Source organism: Dryas octopetala, chromosome 2 (assembly GCF_963921425.1).
Source record: "Dryas octopetala chromosome 2, drDryOcto1.1, whole genome shotgun sequence".
Taxonomy (NCBI): Eukaryota; Viridiplantae; Streptophyta; class Magnoliopsida; order Rosales; family Rosaceae; genus Dryas; species Dryas octopetala.
In genome coordinates, this window is record NC_141367.1 from 8,159,454 (window position 1) to 8,178,678 (window position 19,225).

At 40.5% G+C, this 19,225-nt stretch overlaps 1 pseudogene; it reads left to right on the forward strand.

Moving 5' to 3' along the window:
* Nucleotides 1-458: 458 nt before the first annotated feature.
* LOC147292878 (uncharacterized) lies at nt 459-19,016 on the forward strand (annotated as a pseudogene).
* Nucleotides 19,017-19,225: the final 209 nt, after the last annotated feature.

A 19,225-nucleotide genomic window follows, 5' to 3' on the forward strand; every position in this document is an offset into this window, starting at 1 on the left:
AGTCTCAAAAACCAATCAAAACCCCCCATTTGCGTGTGTGAGTTAGAGTTGATTTAATCGAGTTTAATTAAGTTAGTGATCATAACACTAGTACAATTCCCTGTGGGATCGACCTCGTATTTGTAAGCTTTGCTACTCCGCGATTCGTGCACTTGCGAGTTAACCTAGAGCTCAGAAAAGGTTATTTAATTTGCTCTAGCAAAACATACAACAAGTTTTTGGCGCCGTTGCCGGGGAATTGTTATTTGTGTTGATTGCTAGTTTAATTAACTCTAGTTAAGTCATTTTAGTTAGGTTTTATTTTCTGTTTTTATTTTTTGGTTCTCACTGATTTCTCTTGTTTCTAAGGTACAATGGAAGAATCAAATTCGAAGATCACTCCTCTTTCACGCGTAGAAGGCCAAAAGGTGTTGAGTGCCTACAAGGGAAGGCCGAGACTCAATTGGACACCATTAAGGATGAGGTCGACTCTTGTGTCGCCGAGAGGGAGTGAATCTGAAGGATCATACGAAGAGGAGAAATCAGAAGAGGAAGTCGAGGAGACCTTGCAGCCGAATGCATCTCAAATGAGAATACCTTTGAGTGATTATTCGTCTCCAACGCTTCTAGCTCAACCTACGTGCATTGTTTACTCTCAAGTGGAAGCTGATTTTGAACTTTCAAGTGGGACAATCAAACTTCTTCCATCATTTCATGGGTTAGAAGGAGAGGATCCCTACGTGCATATCAAGGAATTTCATGCAATATGCGAGATTGGCAAGCTGAGGGGGTTGAGCGATGATCAAAGAAAGTTAAGGTTATTTCCATTCTCTCTTAAAGATAAAGCTAAACATTGGTTGTTTTCCTTGCAGGTCGCTTCTATTAGAACATGGGAAGAATTGGCATCCAAGTTTTTGTTGAGGTTCTACCCAGTTAGTAAGACTACCATCATGAGGAAGCAGATCTTAGGGTTTACACAATCAGAGGACGAAGTGTTTCATGAGAGTTGGGAAAGGTACCAAGAGCTTCTGACTTCGTGTCCGCACCATAATTTTGCCCCATGGATGCAGATTGAGTACTTTTATGAGGGTTTGTTGGATCAAGATCGTAATATGGTGGACATGACATGTGGAGGAGCACTGAAAAAGAAGACTTTTGAGGAAGCATGGACACTCTTTGACACATTGGCATTGAGTTCACAGCAGTGGAATAGACGGAAAAGAGTGGAAAAGAAATCAGCTATGGAAGCTGAGATGTCTGATCTTAAGCAGATGATGCAGGTTCTGATGGCAAATCAGGAAGCTAGGCCATCACAAGGAGAGGCATGTTTCGAGGTTGAAAGAGTTCAAGCTGGACCGAGTGTACAGTCCCCTGTTGAGCAGCGAAGTACTTATTTGGAGGACATGATTGCTACATTAGCTCAGAGTACAACTTCGATGTCTAATGATACTAAGACGTTTATGAATAAGACTGAGGAGCAGTTGAGTGTCACAGCTAAAGCTATCTCGAATTTGGAAGCCCAATTGGAACAAGTGACTTTGACCTTGGACAAAGTGGTAAAGGGTGCACCAATTCAGGATAAGGCCGAAGCAATCACTACTTTGAGAAGTGGGAAAGTGATTGACAACAAAGTGGACATTACTCAAGAGGATAATCCAAGTAATGAGGATGAAGTTGAGATGCTAGATCCTGAACAAGTGGAAAAGTACAAGAGGGATAAAGTTAAGGTTAAGGATGAGGAAGAGGAGGAAAGAAAGAAGCAAGAAAAGCACATTGCTACGCGTGCTAGCAAGAAGGCCGAGATTACTTCCTCTATTCCAAGAGCTCTGTTGCCTTTCCCTCAACGTCAAAAGAAGCAGAGTAAGGATGAGCAAGCCAAGGAAATTTTGGAGATGTTTAAGAAAGTGGAAATCAACATTCCTTTGCTTGATGCTATTCAGCAGATTCCTAAGTATCCTAAATTTTTGAAGGAATTATGCACACACAAGAGGAAATTCAAAGAGCATGAGCAGGTGTGTCTGAGTGAAGAAGTCAGTGCGGTTTTGCAAAGGAAGCTGCCACCAAAGTTGAAAGACCCTGGCAGTTTTACGATTCCATGTTTGGTTGGGGATCACAAGTTTGAGAAGGCATTGCTGGATTTGGGAGCAAGTATTAATTTGATGCCTTATTCAGTTTTCGCACAGTTGGGCATAGGAGACCTTAAACCTACTAGTGTTACTCTTCAATTGGCAGATCGTTCAATAAAGGTTCCGAAAGGTGTGGTTGAAGATGTGCTGGTTCGGGTAGCAGATTTGATCATGCCCGCTGATTTTATCATTCTTGAAATGGAGGATACCCCAATTAGAGGGAATGAGCTACCGATCATATTGGGAAGACCGTTCATGGCCACAGCGAACACCAAGATTGATGTGAGTAATGGGAAGTTGACAATGTCTGTACTTGGTGAAACAGTTGAGTTTGATGTTTTCGGTGCAATGAAGTATCCAAAGGAGGAGGATGATTGCTTAAGGATTGATAGTTTGGACCCATTGATTGAGGAAATGTGCGAAACTAGTCTTGCAGAAGATACATTGGAGGTTGCTTTGGGAGCACCAGAGACCAGTGAGTTGGATGAAAACATGGAAACAACTCCTACACGTTTGGAAGGCAACCGACCTCTCAGAAATAAGTGGTTCAACCAGTTTGAAATGTTAGTACCCACTAATCATAAGACGCTTCCTTCTATTGAGCAAGCTCCTAAGTTGGAGCTGAAACCGTTACCAGAGCATTTGAAATATGCATTTTTGGGAGAAAATGAGACTTTGCCTGTGATTATTGCAGCTAATTTGAGTGCAGGCGAGGAAGAAAGACTCTTGAGAGTTCTGAAGGAAAATCGGTTGGCATTGGGATGGACCATAGCCGATATCAAGGGAATCTCACCCACAGTATGTATGCATAGAATTTTACTTGAGAAGGAATCTAGGCCTACTCGTGATGCCCAAAGAAGACTGAATCCAACTCTGAAGGAAGTTGTGCGTAATGAGGTAATTAAATTGTTGGATGTTGGTATTATTTATCTTATCAGTGACTCGAAGTGGGTTAGTCCTGTTCAAGTGGTGCCGAAGAAAAGTGGTATTACTGTGGTGAAGAATGAGCATAATGAGTTGGTTCCCCAAAGGACGCAAACCGGTTGGCGTGTCTGTATTGACTATCGGAAGCTTAACACCGCGACAAGGAAGGATCATTTCCCTTTGCCATTTATCGACCAGATGTTGGAAAGGTTGGCCGGCCATAGTCACTATTGCTTTTTGGATGGGTATAGTGGGTACAATCAGATTGCTATTGCACCCGAAGATCAAGAGAAGACCACGTTCACATGTCCATTTGGTACATTTGCTTATAGGAGGATGCCATTCGGATTGTGCAATGCGCCTGCAACGTTTCAGAGATGCATGATGTCTATTTTCTCTGATATGGTGGAACGAATCATTGAGGTATTTATGGATGATTTTTCTGTTTTTGGTTCGTCTTTTGATGCATGTCTGGATAACTTGTCTTTAGTTCTGAAAAGATGTCAAGAAGCCAATCTAGTGCTTAATTGGGAGAAATGTCACTTCATGGTTCAACAAGGGATAGTATTGGGTCATGTGATTTCAAAAGAGGGCATACAAGTTGATAAAGCCAAGATTGATGTGATACAGAGATTGCCACCTGCATCGAGTGTTAAGGAAGTAAGAAGTTTCCTAGGCCATGCTGGGTTTTATAGGAGGTTCATTAAGGACTTTTCTAAGATTTCTAGGCCTTTGTGCACCTTATTGCAAAAAGAGGTGAATTTCGAGTTTAATGAGGATTGCTTGGTTGCATTTAACAAGTTGAAGAAGCTACTCACTTCTGCCCCAATCATTATGCCACCCGATTGGAACTTGCCGTTTGAGCTTATGTGTGATGCAAGTGACTATGCTGTTGGAGCTGTTTTGGGTCAGAGAGTTGATAAGCTACCGCATGTGATTTACTATGCAAGTAGGACTCTAAATGATGCTCAATTGAATTATTCTACTACAGAGAAGCAGTTGCTTGCTGTGATCTTTGCCTTTGAGAAATTTAGAAGTTATTTGATTGGGTATAAGATCACCATCTACAAGGATCATGCCGCTCTCAAGTATCTGCTGAATAAGAAAGACGCCAAGCCGAGGTTGATTAGATGGACTCTGTTGCTACAGGAATTTGATATTGAGATCAAGGATAAGAAAGGTTGTGAGAATGTGGTAGCAGACCATTTGAGTAGACTCGTCAATGAGGAACAGTCTGAAGAGGACACACTACCGTTACGAGAGTCATTCCCGGACGAGCAGCTTTTCGCCATTTTGACTACTCCATGGTATGCTGACATAGCGAATTATTTAGCAAGTGGAGTGTTGCCCAATGATCTGACACACTACCAAAGGAAGAAGTTTTTGCATGATGTCAGACAATATGTGTGGGATGATCCTTATTTGTTCAAATATGGGTCAGATCAGTTGATAAGACGATGTGTACCGGAAATAGAGCAGAGGAATATCATTGAGATGTGCTATTCTAAAGAATGTGGAGGCCATGGTGGAGGAACTAAGACCGCTTACAAGATTCTTCAAGCAGGTTTCTTTTGGCCCACTATCTTTCATGATTGTCATCAGTTTTATCTCACATGTGACAGATGTCAGAAGATGGGAAATATTTCTGCTCGCGATCAGATGCCGCTGAACTTCATGTTGGAAGTCGAAATCTTTGATGTTTGGGGTATAGATTTCATGGGACCATTTCCATCTTCTTTTGGATACGAGTACATTCTGGTGGGAGTTGATTATGTGTCTAAGTGGGTGGAAGCTGTCGCTTGTAGGACTAATGATGCTCGAGTGGTCTTGAATTTCCTTAAGACCAATATCTTTGCACGATTTGGTACCCCAAGAGCAATCATTAGTGATGGGGGGTCGCATTTTTGCAATAAGCTGTTTGAGGCCGTGATGAAGAAGTATGGAATAAGGCATAAAGTGGCCACTCCCTATCATCCGCAGACAAGTGGATAAGTGGAAATTTCGAATCGTGAGATCAAGTTCATTTTGGAAAGAACAGTGCTCGCCAATAGGAAGGATTGGTCTACCAAGCTTAATGATGCATTATGGGCTTATCGCACTGCTTACAAGACGCCCATTGGAATGTCTCCATTTCGACTGATCTATGGGAAAGCTTGTCATTTACCAGTTGAGCTGGAGCATAAGGCATATTGGGCGATTAAGAAGTTCAATTTTTATATTCATACCGCTGGTGAAAAAAGGAAGTTGCAACTTAGTGAGCTGGAAGAAATACGACATTTCGCATATGAGAATTCTAAGTTGTACAAGGAAAGGACCAAGCGGTACCACGATAAGAAGCTACGTCTAAGAGAATTCCTTGTTGGCGGGAAGGTGTTGTTATATGATACAAGATTACGTCTCTTCCCAGGCAAGTTGCGTTCGAGATGGACTGGACCTTATGAGGTGGTTCGAGTGTTTCCCTATGGTACAGTTGAACTCAAGAATCCGAAGAATGGGAACATATTTAAGGTCAATGGTCATCGTGTGAAACCTTTCCTTGAACCTGATTTTGAGCTGAACCAAGAAAAAATTGATTTCTAGTACAAGACTAGGTCTGGCTGAAGACGTGAAACTTAGCGCTTCTTGGGAGGCAACCCAAGGGATGGATGACGATGAGGAGGTGATTTTGTACATATGCGTGGGCGAGCCATTTTCACATCAGCCAAGGTACGTTTTCACCCTCTCTTTGCTCAGTTCAGTAGTTTTGTTTTATTTGTTGTTTTTTCCTTCCTCTTTTCATTACATTATGCATTACATTTGTCATTCATTTAAACATTGAGGACAATGTTTCTTTTAAGTTTGGGGGTGGGGAATGCAACGCATTTTTAGTTTTAGTGTGTAGTTTTTAGTTAAAAAATAATAATAATAATAATTTAACTTTTGTTATAAATTAAGGGTATCAAACCCACATTAAAATGCATCTGTTCTTAAGATTTCATTCACCGTAGTGATGGATTCGAATCTTTAGAAGCATGCAACAGTGTTTTTGAGTCTTTTTGTTTGTTTTTAAGTCTTGAGTCCTCAACTAATTGATTTCATTATGTATGGTTATTTTGAGCATGTCTAGCTTGTATATATAGTATGTATTCTTCTTTATCTAGTATTGTTTCGTAACATGCTTTACAACTCTATGGACTTGTGGCCTTGTTTTCATGAACTTAAGTGATGACTTGCATGTCTAGAAATGCATATACTTAATAGAGTAGACTTGTATGACCTAAGTGAGCTTTTGAGCCCTGTACTTCAATTCTTGAGTGTTAACATTACTCTAAAATTTTCGTGTCATATAAAGTCGTTGTGATCTCATTATTCTTTCTTTTGATTAAGTACTTGGAATATAATTGTGAATCAATAAGCTAGAACTTCTCTCTTATTCTATTCAAAGCATGGATATAACTACATTAATCTTAGGAAATGATAGTAGGCCTTGTTTGTTTTAACCCATAACCTAAGGCCTACCCTGTTTTATAACCCTAGTCAAACATTTTGAGCCTAATGACCTTTTCTTTGATTACCCTTGTACCAAACCCTAAGTTTGGGGGAGTTTCACTCCTCTACCTTTTACCTTACTGATGGATTTGCATTGAGCTAATGAAGCTGTGAGGTTGAAAAGAAATGTGTGTGCATAGCTTGGAAGAGAAGGAATTGTGCTTAAGATTGTGTCGTTCCCTAAAAAAAAAAAAAAAAAAAAAAAAGTGTGTTTAAAGGAACAGACGATTTCAAAGGTTGAAAAAGAAAAGTTTCGAATTCAAGGCTATGAGTGCAAATTATGCAAGGAACGCCTCTACTGTTGTTTTGTGCAAATCCATAGTCTGTAGCCCTTTGTTATCCGTTTTATTTCAATACCTTATCCTAACCTAAGCCTCCATTACAACCCTTATTAAAGCCCTACTTGATCTTGGGTGAATTGTAGTTCATTATGTGGAGTCTAGATAAAAGAGAAGCTTATGGTTATTGATTCTGTTTCAAGTATTTTAAATCCTTTTCTTGAGATCAGTGTTTTTGTTCATGGTGCCTGTCTTTCATGATTAATATGTGAGCTTTTTGCATTTGTTTATCATATCATCTCTCACGTATACTTGAGTGCACATATCAACCCAATTTCTGAGCGTTTTACTGTTGAGAGCATGCCCTGGTGAGAATTGGAGTTGATGCTATTTTGGATATGCTGATTTAGTCTTGTTTGTCTAAACACTCGAGTTTGCGTTAAGGATGGTCTATATTTTTCATGGAGGAGTAAGGTATGTTAATTGAAATATTATTAGAGGTCGAAGAATGAATTTTATACGTATCTTGCTTGGTTATGCTATTTATGGCTGTGCTTATGAAATCATGTGTTGGGATGTTTTGAGTCTGTCTTGAGTCTTTTCTTTGTTCTTTTTGCTCGAGGACTAGCAAAATCTAAGTTTGGGGGTGTGTTGAGTGCTCATTTTACACTATTTTATGATACTAACTCCCTAACTCAGAGTGCAAGAACTCGATATTTTGTGTGTGTTAGTTTGTTTTTGTTTTTATAGGATAAAATGAGCAAAGAAGAGAAAAGAAGTCAAAAGGACCATTTTTATACATTTCCTAGTCAAACTAGGAAAACAAGAGAAATCCTGGTCAAACCAGGATAGGGGCCGAAATCCTAGTTGAATGAGGATTCCTATTCACACTAGGAAACATTAAGTCCAGAACCATCATTGCGGAGCCAGAAATGAGAAATCCTGATTGAAACAGGAAATCCTGGTTGAACTAGGAAACCTAACCCAACTAGGGAAAGGAGTCCTAATGACACTAGGAGACCCCAGGGGCAATATGGTCATTACGAGAAGTCGAAATGGATAATGAATCCTTCATTTACAAGAAATCCTAGTCACACTAGGAAATGTTGGTCAAAGTCAACTTTACAAAATCAAGGTTCCAGAAGCTTTTAGAAGGTGGTGGACATCCATGGGAATAAATGGAGGGAAGAAATGAATTCGAATTCAAATGGAGATGAGGGACAAAATGGGAAGTCAAAGTGAATGGTCAAGGGTCAACTATGAAAAGTCAACAAGTCAAATGGGCCATGGGCCTATACAATACCGAATTCTGAAGGAGCCATGCATGCATCCATGCGCCAGCCCAAGCCTATCAGCCATGCGCAAAACCCTAGGGGGTTGGTGTGTGTCACTTAAGCCCAAGCTAAAGCCCTTGCCGCAAGCCCAATGCTCTCCTAACCCTAGCTGCTGCCGCACTTTCTTGTCCTTGCCTCCCAAGGAATCCTAGCTGAAAAAAGAAGTCAAAACCCTGGAAAATAGAGCACCAATTTCGACAGCAATTCTGTACTTCTCCAGAATGAATCAGGTAGCATGCCATATATGGTTGGAAAGATACGGATGTTAGCTTCGCAGGGAATCTTACGGATTTTGATTCCGAGTTTTCTAGCTCAAGATATGGCCATTTTAGTGGAGGTAGCGCAGCAGTTCCGCGAGCTGAAAAAGGAGTTACGCCCAAAAAGAGCTCAAATCAGCCCAAGGCCCATGCTTGGCCGAAAATTATAAGCCTTGGTGTGCAAGGAATGCACTTATCCCACATTGAAGAGAAAGAGAAATCTCAGCCCCACTCTCCTCTATAAATACATCTTTATAACTCAAGGAGGGGGTTCTCTCCTCTTGAATTTTGAGAAACCCTAGCTAGCCTCCTTCTTTCTGGCCGCACACCCTTCTCTTCTCTCGCTCTTTTTCTTTTATTTCTCTGAAGCAAACCCTAGCAGCAACCATCTTTTTCTTTTCTCTTGCCGCAGCCCCCATCACCTCCTTCTCTTCTCTTTATTTTTCTGCTACAGCAACCTATATTTGTGTTCTTTTATTTTTGAGCTGAACTGAAGAAGGAGGAGGAAGTCACCCCGCAGCCACCACCACCTAGCCGCGCCACCTTCTTGCTGCCACCACTTTGCCGAGCACCCCAGCAGTCTTGCCGTGGAGCCCAAGCCGAGCAGCAGCCATCACGCCACCTTGCAGCCACACCGTCCAAGGGTGGAGCCGCCTCCACCTCGTCATCCGTGGCTTGATTTCTTCTTCCCATTCTTTATTTTAATTGTTTTAATTATGCTTTATTTATTTATGGTTTTAATTATGTGTAACTGAATATTGGGCTAGGGCTAGGATGAAGCCCTAGCGAAGCTGTTTACTCTCACTATGGATTATTGATTTTTAATTATTTACATGTTGACAAATCTTGGATCTCTGTTTAAATTGAATCTATTTGTTTCGCATCTTTGACTGATCACCTTAGGTTGCATACATCTAGATATATGTTGTGAAACTAAATAAGCTCGAAAGGATGATAGTTTCAATAGGCAACAAGTGGATATCCTAAGATAATATTCATGAGAAAAGGGATCATAGAGGACATAGGGTACATTAATTTGGAGCTATGCGCTATGTGTTTGTCACTCTCACAGATCGTAATGACTCTTGCATGGGTAACAGCTGCCTTAGCTTAGCACTAGGGAACATGCAAGTTAACTGGCTAAGGAAGGCCCAAGAAGTTCTTAGTTTATGCACAGTAAGGGGAGTAATTGCTAAAAGTAACTAGCCAAACCTTTTAGTAGACGAACTTTGTTGACATGTTTATATATTGATTGTTAATATCCATAGTAGAGTGAATGGTATGCTAGTGGTGGATTCTGACCCCTAGTGTTTTTTTATTATTGTTTTATCCAAATTCATTCAGTTGTTATTTTAAAGTTTTGTCATTTATCTGTTAGTTTGTCTAGTCTCAAAAACCAATCAAAACCCCTCATTTGCGTGTGTGAGTTAGAGTTGATTTAATCGAGTTTAATTAAGTTAGTGATCATAACACTAGTACAATTCCCTGTGGGATCGACCTCGTATTTGTAAGCTTTGCTACTCCGTGATTCGTGCACTTGCGAGTTAACCTAGAGCTCAGAAAAGGTTATTTAATTTGCTCTAGGAAAACATACAACAATTCTCGCAATGACTTATTGATTGTCTAACCTTGCAATAACTTATTATTGATTGTTTTCTTAGAACAAAATAAAAACTTATCTCATTCTAAGTATACTCGCAAGTGCACGAATCGCATTAGTAGCAAAGCGTAGAAGCATGAGGTCGATCCCATAGGGAATGGTTAATATACAACAAATCAGTTCAATTAATCAATAGAATAACTAAACAGGGGGTTTTGAAAAGATGGAACTCACGCACACATCACCACATGCACACACCCAATATCCTATCTTGCAATGTTAAGCTTTCAGCCATCAAATCAAATATGCATACTCTAACCATCCATGGCTAATGACAAATCAATTCAAACACAATATATTAAAGTTTGACTGCTAAAAAGATTTGATTAGTAACTTTCTCACAATTGTTCTCCTATGGCATAAATTAAGAGTTTCTTAGGCCTCCCTTAACCAGTTAACTTACATGTTCCCTAAGTGGACTTAAGGCAACTGTTATCCATGCAAGAATCATTAAGATCTATGAGAACGTCAAACATGCACAACATGCAAGCTTTAATTATTTCCTTGTAGAGGTCCTACAAAACCATTACCAAGAATAATCCGTTATTCCCTTGTTATTTGTGATTTAGTGTCTTTGATTAGTTCACAGCTAAACCTAACAAATAGACTAGATGCAATTATCCTAAGGTGATCAGTCAAAGGACGCATACAAAATAGTGAACGGATTCAAATAGATAATGAGAATTTGATACATGCAAATATCAAATTAATTCATCAAGAGACGGATAAACGATTTGTTAAAGCATGGCATATTCAATAATCAGCCTACAACTAACATGCAAAATAGAATAATAAACTACATAATTAAAATATAAAACAAAATCTGAATAATATAAATAAATTCCCAATCCATAATGAAAATCAAATCAGAGACACAAAACTAGAAGAAAATAAGAATTCTAGAAGAAAATTTAAAGAACATCAATGGAGGGGATGCGGCAAGAAGAGGAGAAGAAGGGAAACCTCACACAAGCAGGTGGACTCACGGCTAGGGTGAGCTAGGGCTTGCGGCAAAGGCTCCCTCTCTCTCTTGCTTGTCACACCAACCTCCTCTCTCTCTCTAGCTTTCGGACTCTCTCTCTCTCTCTGAAATTCTCAAAGTGTAAAATATGGGAACCCTCAATTATGAGAGAATAGGATATATATATATATAGAGTTGAGGGAGAAATCCTTGTGAGGCAAGGCTTTAGGGTGTGCGGCAAGGCTAGGGTTAGGAAACCTTGGGCTGTGCGGCATGGGCTTGTGCATTTGGCTTAAGTGACTCACGCATGGCCCTAGGGTTTCAGTCACACATGTGCGCATGGGCTGCCACATGGACTTGGTGTGATGGGCTTCTTGGGCTGCTAGGGTTGACGCATGCATGCATGGCTGCCACCTCATGATTTCGGCATTTACATAGGCCCATGACCCATTTGACTTGATGACATGTCATAGTTGACCCTTGACCATTGACTTTGACTTCCAATTTCGCCTCTCATTTCCCTTTGGATTCGAATTCATTTCTTCACTCCATTTGATTCCATGGATGTCCACCACTGATGAGTGTTCATTTTACGTTATTTTATGATACTAAATCCCTAACTTAGAGTGTTAGAACTCGATACTTTTGTGTCTGTTGTCTTGTTTTTGTGTTTTTAGGTCTAATGAAGCATAAATAGGAAATAGGAGCAAATGCAGCCGTTTTGGGACATTTCCTGGTCAAACAAGGAAACGAGCAGAAATCCTAGTCAAATGAGGATTCCTAGTCGTACAAGGAAACATCAAGCCTAGAACCATCATTGTCAAGCCAGAAATGAGAAACCCTAATTGGAGTAGGAATTCCTGGTTGAACTAGGAAACATAACCCTACTAGGGAAAGGAGTCCTAATGAGACTAGGAGTCACTAGGGACAATATGGTCATTATGAGAAGTTGAAATGGACAAGGAATCCTAGTGGGACTAGGAAAGGTTGGTCAAAGGCAACTCAATCAAGTCAAGGTTCCAGAAGCTTCTAGAAGGTATTGGACATCCATAGAATCAAATGGGGTGAAGAAATGAATTTGAATCCAAGAAGGAGAGAGGGGCGAAATTGGAAGTCAAAATCAATGGTCAAGGGTCAATTATGCCATGTCATGAAGTCAATTGGGCTTTGGGCCTAGGTGAAGTTGAAATGAGAAGGATGGTGAGGTGGCAGCCCATCACGCCACTTGCATGCATCCCATACACCCATCACGCCACTTGCAACCCATTCCAAGCAGCTATGCGCCAACCCTAGAGCCCAAGTCATGCAGCCCACATACGCAAGCTTTAAGGAAACCCTAGCCCACAATGAGGAAGCCCATGTGCCTATTCCTTGCCCTAGAAGACTTTCCTTATTCTGAAATCCAAATTTGGAAGGAAGATATTTGGAAGATTCGGTCAAAGATCACAAGGAGTCTTTATCTTGCAAGGAAGTCAAAACCCTGAAATCTGAACATCAAATTTCGACAGCAACTCTGTAATTCTCCAGAACGAATCAGGTAGCATGCCATATATAGTTGGAAAGATACGGATGTTAGCTTTGCAGGGAATTTTACGGATTTCGATTATGAGTTTTCTAGGTCAAGATATGGCCATTTTAGTGGAGGTAGCACAGCAGTTCCGCGAGCTGAAAAGGGAGTTACGCCCAAAAAGAGCCCAAATAAGCCCAAGGCCCACTTTTGGCCGAAAATTAGAAGTCTTAAGGAAAACCCTAGCTGTTCTCTCTCTCTCTCTCTTGTAGCGCCAATACCCTAGTTCCTTCTCTCTCTTTCTTCTTTTCTTTTCACGCAGCCACCAGCCACTCTATTTCTTTCTTTCTAGTTTGTGCCGAACCCTATGAGGAAGGAGGAGTGCCACCTTGTGCTGCTACCGCTGCCACCCTCTAAGGATGTTCTCTTATTTTTGTTTTGGAATTCTTATTTCTTTTGTTTGATTCTAGTTAATTAGTTTAATTAATTTGATTTCAAACATGGATTGGGAATTTATTTATATTATTCAAATTTTCTTTTCTATTTTAATATGTAGTTTATTATTCTATCTTGCATGTTAGTTGTAGGCTGATTATTGAATATGCCATGCTTTAACAAATCGTTTATCCGTCTCTTGATAAATTAATTTGATGTTTGCATGTATCAAATTCTCATTATCTATTTGATTCCATTCACTATTTGTATGCGTCCATTGACTGATCACCTTAGGATAATTGCATCTAGTCTATTTGTTAGGTTTAGCTGTGGACTAATCAAAGACACTAAATCACAAGTAACAAAGGAATAAGGGATTATTCTTGGTGTTGAGTGCTCATTTTACACTATTTTATGATACTAACTCCCTAACTCAGAGTGCAAGAACTTGATATTTTGTGTGTTGTTAGTTTGTTTTTGTTTTTATAGGATAAAATGAGCAAAGAAGAGAAAAGGAGCCAAAAGAGCCATTTTTAGACGTTTCCTAGTCAAACTAGGAAAAGTGGAGAAATCCTGATCACACCAGGAAATGTTGAATCTCAATCAAACTAGGATTCCTAGTCTCACAAGGAAAGATCAAGCTTGAAAAAGAAGGAATCATGACGATCCAAAGCCAGAAATGAGAAATCCTAGTTGGAGCAGGAAATCATGTTTCAACTAGGAAACCTAATCCGAGTAGGAAATGGAGTCCTAATGAAGATAGGAGTCATGAGGGGTAAAATGGTAATTGTGAAATTCCAAGTGAGATAGAAATCCTAAGTCAACAAGGATTCCTAGGTGGACAAGGAGAAGTGGTCAAAAGTCAAAGTCAACAAGTCAAAGGTCATAGAAGCTTCTGGAAGACATTGGGCTACAAATGGATGAGATGAATTTCAGCCAAGGAATTGGGCTTGGGCCAGGCGTGAAACCCTAAGGAGGGTGCGGCATGGGCTTAAGTGAAACCCTAGGGGCTAGCGCATGGACTTAAGTGATGGGCCATGCAATTGGCGCATGGGCTGAAGGAGAAAAACCTAAGTGACTTGCGCAAGGGGCTGCTGTTATGTGTATTGGGCTTAAGTGAGTATGGCCTTGGTCCATTAGGTCAAGTTACATCAATCCCACATTGGAGAGGAATAGAAAATGCAGCCTCACTCACCTCTATAAATATATCTTTAAAAATCAGAAAAAGGGTTCTGAAGTGGTGCTCTCTTCTTTTAATTTTCGGAAACCCTAGCAGCCCCCATCACCTTTCTCTTGCCGCACACCCTAGCAGCCACCTCCAGCAGCCATCTTCTATTCTTATTTTCTTTTATGTTGGTGTCGACTTGAAGAGGAGGAAGGAGTCAAAGCTGCAGCCACTTCCACCAGCCAGACCATCAGCACCTTGCTGCCACCTTGCTGAGCACTTCAGCCATCTTGCCGCGGAACCCAAGGCCGAGCAGCAGCCATCACGCCACTCTTGCAGCCGCACCATCTCATGCTGCCATCTCACCTCCACCTTGCTGCCTCGGCTTGATTCCTCCTTCCCTTCCTTATATTTTATTGTTTTAATTATGGATCGTTTATTTGTGGATCTAATTATGCATAGCTAAATATTGGGCTAGGGCTAGGATGAAGCCCTAGCGATGCTGTTTTCTTTCACTATGGATTATTGATATTTTAATTATTTACATGTTGACAAATCTTGGATCTCTGTTTAAATTGACTCTATTTGTTTCGCATCTTTGACTGATCACCTTAGGTTGCATGCATCTAGATTTATGTTGTGAAACTAAACAAGCTCGAAAGAATGATAGTTTCAATAGCCAACAAGTTGGTATCCTAAGATAATATTCATGAGAAAAGAGATCATAGAGGAAATAGGGTACATTAATTTGGAGCTATGGGCTATGTGTTTGTCACTCTCACAGATTGTAATGACTCTTGCATGGGTAACAACTGCCTTAGCTTAGAACTAGGGAACATGCAAGTTAACTGGCTAAGGAAGGCCCAAGAAGCTCTTAGTTTATGCACAATAAGGAGAGTAATTGCTAAAAGTAACTAGCCAAACCTTTTAGTAGACAAACTTTGTCGGCATGTTTATATATTGATTGTTAATATCCATTGTAAAGTGAATGGTATGCTAGTGGTGGATTCTGACCCCTAGTGTTTCTTTATTATTGTTTTATCCAAATTCATTCAGTTTGTTATTTTAAAAAGTTTTGTTATTCATCTATTAGTTTAGTCTAGCCTTAAAAACCAATCAAAACCCCCCATTTGCGTGTGTGAGTTAGAGTTGAGTTAATTGAGTTAGTAATCATAACACTAGTACAATTCCCTGTGGGATCGACCTTGTATTTGTAAACTTTGCTACTTAGCGATTGGTGCACTTGCGAGTTAACCTAGGGCTCAGAAAAGGTTATTTAATTTGCTCTAGGAAAACATACAACAAGTTTTTGGCGCTGTTGCCGGGGAATTGTTATTTGTGTTGATTGCTAGTTTAATTAACTTTAGTTAAGTCATTTTAGTTAGGTTTTATTTTTCTGTTTTTATTTTTGGTTCTTGCTGATTTCTCTTGTTTCTAAGGTACGATGGAAGAATTAAATTCGAAGATCACTCCTCTTTCACGTACAGAAGGCCAAAAGGTGTTGAGTGCGTACAAGGGCAGGCCGAGACTCAATGGGACACCATTAAGGATGAGGTTGACTCTTGTGTCGCCGAGAGGAAGTGAATCTGAAGAAGCATACGAATGTTGAATGTTTTCTTAGAACAAAATAAACAATTATCTCATTCTAAGTTTACTCGCAAGTGCACGAATCGCATTAGTAGCAAAGCGTACAAGTACGAGGTCGATCCCACAGGGAATGGTTAATAAACAACAAATCAGTGCAATTAATCACTAGAATAACTAAATGGGGGGTTTTGGAAAGATGGAACACACGCACACATCACCACACGCACACACACTTTATTCTATCTTGCAATGTTAAGTTTTCAGTTTCAAATCAGATAAACATGCAATAACCATCCAAGGCTAATGACAGTTAATTTGAACACAACATATTAAAGTTTGACAGCTAAAAAGGTTTGGCTAGTTACTTTCTCGCCATTGTTCTCCTAATGCATAAACTAAGAGCTTCTTGGGCCTTCCTTAGCTAGTTAACCTACATGTTCCCTAGTTCAAGCTAAGGCAGCTGTTACCCATGCAGGAGTCATTAAGTTTTATGAGAACGTCAAACATGCACAACATATAAGCTTTGACTATTTCCTTATAGAGGTCGCCCAACCCCACTACCAAGAATAATCCCTTATTCCCTTGTTACTTGTGCTTTAGTGTCTTTGATTATTTCACAGCTAAACCTAACAGATAAACTAGATGCAATTACCCTAAGGTGGCCAGTCAAAGGATGCAAACAACTAGTGACGGGGGTTCTAATAGATAGTGGAAATTTAATACGCGCAAACATCAAACTAACAGACCAAGAGACGGATAAACGATTTGTTAGAACATGCAAATCCATTAATCAACCTACAACTAACATGCAAGATAGAATAACTAACCTACATAATTAAATTAAATAAATAAAAACAAAACAGCAACCAATAAATAAAATCTCATTTCATGCTTGCTAACGGAAATCAGAAACGCAAACTAAACAAACTTAAAAACATAAACTAAACAACTAAATCAAATTGCATAAATTAAATGAAATCAGAACCATGCACTAAAAGAAATAAAGAGACAAACTAAATAAATCCAGCAAATTAATTAAATAGATTCAGAGGCACAATCCAACAATAAAAGAGGAAACTAGAACAAAAATCAAAAGAAGCAAGGGGAAGGGGCTGCGGCAAGACAAGGAAGAGAAGGCACCTTGCACAAGCAATTGGCTCACGGCTATGGTGAGCTAGGGCTTGCGGCTTAGGGGTGTCCTTCCTTGCAGCCACGCCACTTCTCTCTCTCTCTTTACCTTCGGCTAGCTCTCCCTAAAACAAAACTAAATTCTGAAATTAAAAACCTAGAACAGAAAAATAAAACTAGGAGAAGAGAAGAATTTCGGCTGGAGTGTAGGTGAATAAAGTGATGCTAGGGTTCTGAATGAAGGGGGTTTATATAGAGGAGCATTCCTTGAGAGGCAAGGAGGATAAAGCTTGCGGCTGCTAGGGTTTCCCTTTCCTAGTTGCTTGCGGCTTCAGCTAGGGCTAGCTGAACTAGGGCCTTGCGTGTTGGGCTTCTTCCTTTGGGCTTAAGTTGCTCACGCCTAGCCTAGCTAGGGTCCCTCCTTTGCGCATGGGCTGGTAGTCCTGGGCTTTGGGATTGCATGTTGGGCTTCCATGTTGGGCTTCAGTTGCTTGCACAAGATGGGCTAGGGTTTCACTCAATGGGCTTCCCTCTTGGGCTTGTCACCTTGGGCTTGCGCATGGCCCCTTGTCTGCTAGGGTTTGCATGGCATGCATGCGCATGAATGGGCTGCCATCTTCCTCCTTGCGCATGGCCTTTGGGCTGCTAGGGTTTGGGCCCATGCATGTGCATGCATGGCCCATCTTGGTTCGGCATCCCTAGGGCCCATGGGCCCTCCACTTTTGACTTCCCATTTTGCCCCTCATTTCCATTTGAATTCAAATTCATTTCTTCCCTCCATTCATTTCCATGGATGTCCACCACCTTCTGGAAGCTTCTGGAACCTTGAAAAACATTTCCTGGTGCAACTAGGATTCCTTGAAAATGAGAGATTCCTTATCCATTTCGACTTCTCGTAATGACCATATTGCCCCTGAGGTCTCCTAGTGTCACTAGGACTCCTTTCCCTAGTTGGGTTAGGTTTCCTAGTTCAACCAGGATTTCCTGTTCGAATCAGGATTTCACATTTCTGGCTCCGCAATGATGGTTCTGGACTTGATGTTTCCTAGTGTGACTAGGAATCCTCATTCGACTAGGATTTCTGCACTTTTCCTGGTTTGACCAGGATTTCACTCGTTTTCCTGGTTTGACCAGGAAATGTCCCAAAATGGCTCCATTTGCTTCTTTTTCTCATTTCTGCTTCATTTGACCTGAAAACACAAAAACAAGACAAGAAACACAAAATAGCGAGTTCTAACACTCTAGGTTAAGGAATTAGTATCATAAAGTGATGCAAAATGCACACTCATCAACGAAGAAGAGAAATCATAAAAGGAAGTCGAGGAGACCGTCCAGCCGAATGCATCTCAAATGAGAGTACCTTTGAGTGATTATTCGTCTCCAACGCTTCTAGCTCAACCTACGTGCATTGTTTACTCTCAAGTGAAAGCTGATTTGGAACTTTCAAGTCGGACAATCAAACTTCTTCCAATATTTCATGGTTTAGAAGGAAAGGATCCCTACGTGCATATTAAGGAATTTCATGCGATATGCGAGATTGGCAAGCTGAGGGGGTTGAGCGATGATCAAAGGAAGTTAAGGTTATTTCCATTCTCTCTTAAAGATAAAGCTAAACATTGGTTGTTTTCCTTGCAGGTCGCTTCTATTAAAACATGGGAAGAACTGGCATCCAAGTTTCTGTTGAGGTTCTATCCAGTTAGCAAGACTACCATTGTGAGGAAGCAGATCTTAGAGTTTACACAATCAGAGGACGAAGTGTTTCATGAGAGTTGGGAAAGGTACCAAGTGCTTCTGACTTCTTGTCCACACCATAATTTTGCCCCATGGATGCAGATTGAGTACTTTATGAGGGTTTGTTGGATAAAGATCGTAATATGGTGGACATGACATATGGAGGAGCACTGAAAAAGAAGACTTTTGAGGAAGCATGGACACTCTTTGACATATTGGCGTTGAGTTCACAGCAGTGGAATAGACGGAAAATAGTGGAAAAGAAATCGGCTATGGAAGCTGAGATGTCTGAACTTAAACAAATGATGCAGGTTCTGATGGCAAATCAAGAAGCTAGGTCATCACAAGGAGAGTCATGTTTCGAGGTTGAAAAAGTTCAAGCTAGACCGAGTGTACAGTCCCCTGTTGAGCAGTGAAGTACCTATTTGGAGGATATGATTGCCGCATTAGCTCAGAGTACAACGTCGATGTCTAATAATACCAAGTCGTTTATGGATAAGACTGAAGAGCAGTTGAATGTTACAGCTAAGGCTATTTCGAATTTGGAAGCCCAATTGGAACAAGTGACTTTAACCTTGGACAAAGTGGTAAAAGGTGCACCAATTCAGGATAAAGCCGAAGCAAT